Source organism: Ischnura elegans, chromosome 6, assembly GCF_921293095.1.
Source record: "Ischnura elegans chromosome 6, ioIscEleg1.1, whole genome shotgun sequence".
Taxonomy (NCBI): Eukaryota; Metazoa; Arthropoda; class Insecta; order Odonata; family Coenagrionidae; genus Ischnura; species Ischnura elegans.
In genome coordinates, this window is record NC_060251.1 from 13,603,500 (window position 1) to 13,611,249 (window position 7,750).

The window sequence follows — 7,750 nt, forward strand, 5'->3', positions numbered from 1 at the left end:
AAATTATTTCTACCAAGGCTTATGCTAATCCTTCCTCCTACACGATATTTCATATGAAAACAATTTCAAAGTTCCATTTGGTAAAGTACCACAGTTCCAGATACTCAAAAATATCTTGCAGAAAGATTCGGTATTTCATTTCTTCCGCTAATGGAAACATTAATCCGAGGCATTATATTAATCTCCGTGAATTAAAGTGAGTAGCCATCATTTTCCTGAATTAGGATAATGATTTTCATGTGATTTCGACATTGCTTTTCCATAAAGGCGGGTCTTAAATTATCACTTCTGGGTAAACTATTTCGTTAACGTTAATATGAAAAGGATTATGATAATCAATTTGAACTTTGGGAATATTTATTAAAACTGCGGATGAATTGAATCAATTAAGGATATTTTTAACCTTTCCAGAGGGGAGCCTTTTGAAATACTATAATTAATTTGCATTTCGCTGTGGAAATCTCTGAAAAAGCTTCTCTCGAATATATATATATATATATACACACGTTTGAAATAAACTCACACGAGCATTATAAATAATGTAAAGGAACTTCTTCTTGCCCTAGGGTGGGCACACAAAAAAAACTTAGAAATTGACAGAAAAACGAAAAATAAAATAAAAGTGAGGAACTTACGGGGAAAGGTTGTTTTTACAAATTTTCGATGGGACGCAGCCCATCTATATATATATATATATATAAAACACATGGAAAAAAGTTCACCTGAACCGGGAATCGAACCACGGACCTTCTGCTTTCCGGGCAGATGCTCAGACCACCGAGCTATCCAGGCTAATCTAATCTCCAGTGTTTTCGGCGGGGGTTTATACACCAAATCCCCCGAGGTCTAGCCCTATCAATTGGCCAAGAGATGGCTCTGGGCGTAGGTCCCGCCACGAACGAAGAATTCAACGCGGACAGAAGAAGAAATGGAATTAAAGATGGTCACAATCACACACACAGCAGGAAAGATATAGAACATGCGTTTCGGGGAACGCTGATCCCAAGAAGAGGAAACGAACCATATAGGTCATATACATTTCAAATTCACATTCACACAGGTCGCCACAGGCGAATATACAATCATAATAACACATAATAGAAATTGAAAGAAAGAGATAGAAACATAAATGCAAGACGATGACACACTGTGGCGTGGAGATGGAATGAAGGCCGAAAACACATGGAAAAAAGTTCACCTGAACCGGGAATCGAACCACGGACCTTCTGCTTTCCGGGCAGATGCTCAGACCACCGAGCTATCCAGGCTAATCTAATCTCCAGTGTTTTCGGCGGGGGTTTATACACCAAATCCCCCGAGGTCTAGCCCTATCAATTGGCCAAGAGATGGCTCTGGGCGTAGGTCCCGCCACGAACGAAGAATTCAACGCGGACAGAAGAAGAAATGGAATTAAAGATGGTCACAATCACACACACAGCAGGAAAGATATAGAACATGCGTTTCGGGGAACGCTGATCCCAAGAAGAGGAAACGAACCATATAGGTCATATACATTTCAAATTCACATTCACACAGGTCGCCACAGGCGAATATACAATCATAATAACACATAATAGAAATTGAAAGAAAGAGATAGAAACATAAATGCAAGACGATGACACACTGTGGCGTGGAGATGGAATGAAGGCCGAAAACACATGGAAAAAAGTTCACCTGAACCGGGAATCGAACCACGGACCTTCTGCTTTCCGGGCAGATGCTCAGACCCTGTATATATATATATATACACATATAAATTCAGAGGTAAGGAAAGAAAGGGATAGGAACATGGAATAGAAAAAGGACAAGGACAACGGTGCTGTGGTAGATGGAAAAAGCCAGAAATCAGAGGGTAAAAATGCGGCCTGAGAATATATATATATATATATATATATATATATATATATATATAATCATAATAACACATAATAGAAATTGAAAGAAAGAGATAGAAACATAAATGCAAGACGATGACACACTGTGGCGTGGAGATGGAATGAAGGCCGAAAACACATGGAAAAAAGTACACCTGAACCGGGAATCGAACCACGGACCTTCTGCTCTGCTTATATATATATATATATATATTCTCTCCTTGACTGATGAAGTAGCTACAACTACGAAAGTCTTTCAGTTTTATTTTTCGTGATATATAGATATATATATATATATATATATGAGTAAATTGAATGAGGAAATCCATGGCATCTAGCATCTGACGGAATATTTTTAAAATTCTGAAATGTGTTAAAAAAATCAATGCTAAACAATCGATGAGAGTATTCATCAAGAATTTGTAAATTTGTTAGAATTGTTGGGCTTTACGTCAAATTTTTCCAATTTTTTTTTTTTAACGAATAGGTGTTTAGATAAAATCTTCTCGGGTTTGCCACGAGGTAAGGCTGTTTAAGGCCAACGTTTCGATGAGAAACTCCCTCGTCATGGTGAGGGCTAAGACTGAATGCCGAATTCGATCCACGGCGGGTTTTAATACAGAGCTAGCCAAAAGACGGTTGAGACCCATTGTAGGACAGTCTATTTAAATTGGTTCCGGGGGTTGGAATTTGAATTAGGCCCGTGATCGTTATATTTTATCAAGCAAAGGTCTCCATATTTGACTGATGTTCTGCCCAGAGTCTTGGTTTAGCATTTTCTCCACGAAATGTATTTAAATGCCTTTATTGTTCGTGTCTTTTTAACCCTGACGACAAATAGAGAGTTTCTCAATATCGAAGCGTTGGCCTTAAATAGCCGGTGCCAAAGACGAGATGATTTTATCAACAACATACGCCGGGAAAGCCTACGATTTTTCATCAATAACTATATAATTTGTGTGTAATATTCGTATAATAATAATATATTTTATCTTGGCGAAACCATTTTGTATTATATGTATAGGAACAAAAGTCATTTTAGCGGAGTCATGCATAGTATACTGGTGAAAAAACTTTCAAACCCTATGTTAAACTATGCTCGGACTCTTATGTTTGTTATGATATTTTTGGAAGCAAAAGTTGTTTTAGTGAGACGCCGATGCGATAATTATGAGCTAATCTAATTGGCTTCTGTGCCGTAAAAAACATTTCGAGTACAATAAAGGTAAATCGAGAACAGATGGAGTATGCACGGATGGATGGATAATACATGGTACAATATTCTTTCGTTGGTTTTTATTTTCAATATAGACAAATAATATTGATAACTTGGACATTATAATTAATCACGACATGATTGGCTGATAAGTGTGCTTTAACCTTAAAAAAGAGTGAAAATATACTCTCCAGTTCATCTTTCTTACTCTCATGCGAATATGAGGTTTCACCACAGAAGTGAGTAAATTTAATTTTCATGAAAAATCTAAAATATGCTCCTCTTATTGAATGTACTTTATTGACTGGTGATTGAAAATATTGGCCATGCCATGCTATGTTTGCGGAGATAACACTTATCATCATCATCAAAGTATCAAATCAAATCATTAAAAGTAAAAAAATGGAATTTCACTTGATACTTTTTTGAGCTACTAAATGCTTTAATTGAAGTCCAAGTTTGTCCGTTATCAAGAAAATAGGGCATCAACTGATCAGTAAAAAGAACAGTAATACATTTGCCCAAATTCAATTTGCATTTTGATTATCACCACCAGACGCTAATTGACAGAATTTTTTAATAAATCAAATAAAATAATTTCAAAAATATTAAATAAAAAGTATTTGTTCTTAGTACTTCAATCCCTATGGAATATTTTTAAGGATTAATCCTCATCTTTTAAATCCTCATTCAAAAAGTTTTCAATATGATATGATTCCATTCTAATTTCCCCAATATGATTTTCTCCTTGGTGAATAATTCGCACATGGCATGAATTGGCCCATACCGACTTGAAGCGCCTTTGGAGATGAAAAATAAACAAAATATCCGGGTAACCTAAATGGCGAGGAAAGTACAAACAAAATCTGAACATAAGGGGTCTTTCACAACTTCGCATAAATGGTTGATTTGATTTCCTTCCGGAGTCATAGTTACTTCACTCAAAACCCAAGATTTAAAATATTGCCCATGCTTGCTCACCTTTTTACGCGGTGTGATTTTCATTTTTTTAAGTCCAGTCCGCCCACTCGTAAACGAGACGAAACAACTCGTTCCCCTCTCGTCTTAATCTCCCGTTCTGCCGGTTACTATTCCGCACCCGAGATTAATGGGATTCTGGCACCAGAGTCCGTGAGGCTAATTGATTTCCCCTCCAGCCTCTTCAGAGAAATGGTAATTCCAACCGTGTGGATTTTTGCCAGTCCATTAACTTTATTGGCCTGTACTCTTTCCCAATACTTAACTCTGAAATCATTGGAGGAAACCAGAAGCTATATTTATATATACAAAGTAATCGTAGAGTATAAATATTTCATTCCAACTTAAAAAAATATGTATGCATTGTTTTTTGTTTAAATTTTTGTTTTGTTGTTGGTATAAATTATTTATCTCAGTCTGCTAAAGAATTTGATAATTAATTTTTGATTTAAATGATTATATAATTTAACCAGTTCGCCTGAGCTGCATTATTTTGGAAAAAAATACTGTATTAGCATTTGTTCATTGGTAGAAATACGTGGATATCTTTTTCTGAGACAGTTCGTGATAGTAAATTTTGAAAGAATCATATTTGTTACTTTCCCTCTTTTGAAAACCTTAAGTAGAAAAAAATAGGAGACCCAAGGTATGTATTTCTGTAGGTTTTTGTCAATATTTCTTAATTTTTTTTCAACTATTGGCTCCGCAAGGAATTTTTATTGTATTACATTGTGATGCAACATCGTTAATACCAGCTGATTGGGGAAATAGCTTAGCTACCCTAGGCATATTAATCTCATTTAGGGTTCGTTTGGTAATTTTCCTCGAGCTTTATAGAATATAGTTTGATTCCACTCCTGAGTATTTTTGATAGTAAGTTATTTTCATTTGCTCCAATAATCTGTTTTTAGACAAAATTATGCAGGTATCATGAAAAAAACCCTAATCCACCCAAATAAATCCGAGTAGTATAACCGTTATCCGTCGTTCCAATCTTTTTATAATCTACTAATGCTTGCAAATCTTGAGTTATTTTGTTTTGTTTGATACCTATGCGGTAAGGTGGAAGCTAATGAACCCGTGCTCCTCGATGGTATGGAGGCATGTCCTATTTTCCAAAAAAACATTTTTGGATGGTTTCCGCATTAGTAATTTTGATTGAGCTACCTTGAAAATGGGCGACGAATCAAAGACCGAAACGTCGGCAATCTTTAATTCTTACCTGTTGACAAGCCCGAGAAAATTTCATTTGATTCGTGAGGAAAGGGTTAAATCATACATTTCCTTGATAATATTCTGTAAGATTTTCTGGCGGAAGAACATTCTTGAGAGAAAGAAAACACAATTTACTTGAAAACCAGGCCAAATTGGACAAGGGCAAGTGGGGTACTTCGATGTTTGAGAACATTTCCGTTCTGAATTATGCATGCATGTGTAGCGTCATGATAAAACAAATGAAACTCATTTTACGAGCGGCAGCTTGATTTGGTTCGCCAAGATTCGTTTTTGAGCAACACAAATGAGTCTTTTATTTACATGAGGATTTTCTGTTATAATTTGGTAATTCTTGACCTTAGCGACTGTCTCGCATTAGTCTATTATTCCCCACAGAATATCTCTCTCGCCACGATTAAACCAGTTTCCTTCTTGAAGTACCTGCAATGCCTACTTTAATTGTTTGAGAGATTTTTTTGTACATTATGCATTCATTTGTAGCGTCATGATAAAACAAATGAAACTCATTCTAAGAGCGGCAGCTTGATTTGGTTCAGCTAGTTTCTTTGAGAAACACAAATGAGTCAGGTCTTTTTTTTTTTTGGAGGGTTTTCTGTTATAATTTGGTATTTCTTAACCCTAGCGCCTGCCTTGAATTAGTCTCCTTTTTCTCCCTAGAATATCTCTCACGCGACCATTAATCCGAGGAACTTTCTCCGCTTGACTCCACTTCCCTGTTCCACCGAGCGTCGGCTCATCTGCTCAAATGTCATACCCATGCCCAAAAGCTCCTCCTACGCCTCTTCCGCCGACCACAGGAGGTCTTCCTTATTCGGGAAAATCGCTCTCGGCAGACTCATTCGCAGCTAGTTATGCCGCTGTGCTAAGGAGAAGTTTTTGTTTTTTCTCCGTCGGGAACATCTCATGCAACTTCCTGGAGAGGAATAAAATTTCTTGCCGCTCGGCTCAAGAAAGTGATGGAATTGTAATTAATTCGGCTTCAGTTTGTAAATATGAAGCTGGCGATCCAGAAGGTGTGAAACTGTTTCATTCTTGGCTTGGTGGAAATGCTTCGGAAATTATTATTATATTGTGCTGGAGTGAGTCGGTCATTAGCGGTCTGTAAAGCCTATTTTTTGTTTTGTAGTATGGCAGCTTATGTAACACTTCTCAACCTCAAATTTGACCGACCTTTTATGCTTCATAATATCCGAGGTATACCATCGACTGCTCTTCCTGAAGGTAGGTTTGCGTCGGAACTTATAATGTTAAGATACCCTGCGATAGTGATGAAGACCCTCATTTATGGGAAGGAGGAGCAAGCCAACTCACTTTTTTCGCTGTTAGGTTAGAAATGTTTCGAATACTATTATTGAATTGTGCCACAATGATTCGGTGATTTTTAGTCATTTAAGTTACCTTGAGGATTTTCTCTTTGCTTGTAAAACTTTAGCCAGTCCTCTATAAGCCAAATGCAAGTTATAAAGCCTAAGATATTGAAATGAGATATAACCATGGCAAAATATGGAATAACCATGTTAAACGTAACCATAAGTCAAAGTTAAATGCAGAAGAAAAAAACCTTTTCTTTTAGTCCTATGCATTTTGATTCACGTGATGAAGTGTTTTGGATATTTCAAAACGTCTAGTTGAGCTTAGCATTTATGTTGGCATAATCACTAGTACTTTTCATTGACAGCCTTAAAATTTAGTTTTCCCAAATGATTACCGATTTAATGTAAGACCGTGTTGGACATGTTTGTCATCTTCATATTATTTTACCTCTTTTATCAATTTTTATCCTTTTTTTTAAGCTGAATAAAAATTTGCAAAGAGAAATAACCTTGATATGTAGCCAAGTCCATGTTAATGGTAAGCATTGGTAGATGAACTTCAGTGACGTCACATTTCCCTTTCATGATTATTTGATAATGGCCCTAAATTCGGCGGCAGATTGGTTAATATAAAGCTTTTTATCCAGATTTTACTTTGCCAAGTTAATCATAAGTTAAGTGGGTTATACGTAGAAGACTAAACTCCACTTTGTCATATGTATTTTGGTTCATGCGAAGAAGAATTTGGGATATTTCAGAACGGCTAGTTGAGCTTACCCATAATGGTTTCAACCTCACGGTTTCTATTTTAACCTATTTTATGCCCAAATTCATCGATAAATTTTTATGGATATAATCCAGTGATGTGTACAACGTGGGAAATGTCCAACGTCGGACTGAATGGTGTTGTTATCTCGTAGAATTACCACTCTTGCTATCATTGACGTAGCCTTCAGTATTACTTTGAATAATTTTTGTCACAAAAAACTATTAAAAATTCTGCTAATGCTGTTGTCATCCGTAATCATTTGGTTTATCTACCAATTAAATTACATTACAAGGATATAAATTTGTGGTTCGGGGGCCAGTCAAGTAGTATATATTTAGTGTAAAACAGATTGATTTGTCTCCAT

At 36.3% G+C, this 7,750-nt stretch overlaps 2 non-coding genes across 2 annotated transcripts; both read right to left on the bottom strand.

Annotated features, from left to right (window-relative positions):
* Positions 1–719: 719 nt before the first annotated feature.
* Positions 720–792, bottom strand: Trnas-gga. Its single transcript has one exon. It is a non-coding gene; the product is annotated as a tRNA-Ser (tRNA).
* Positions 793–1,195: 403 nt separating this feature from the next.
* Trnas-gga lies at positions 1,196–1,268 on the bottom strand. Its single transcript has one exon. It is a non-coding gene; the product is annotated as a tRNA-Ser (tRNA).
* Positions 1,269–7,750: the final 6,482 nt, after the last annotated feature.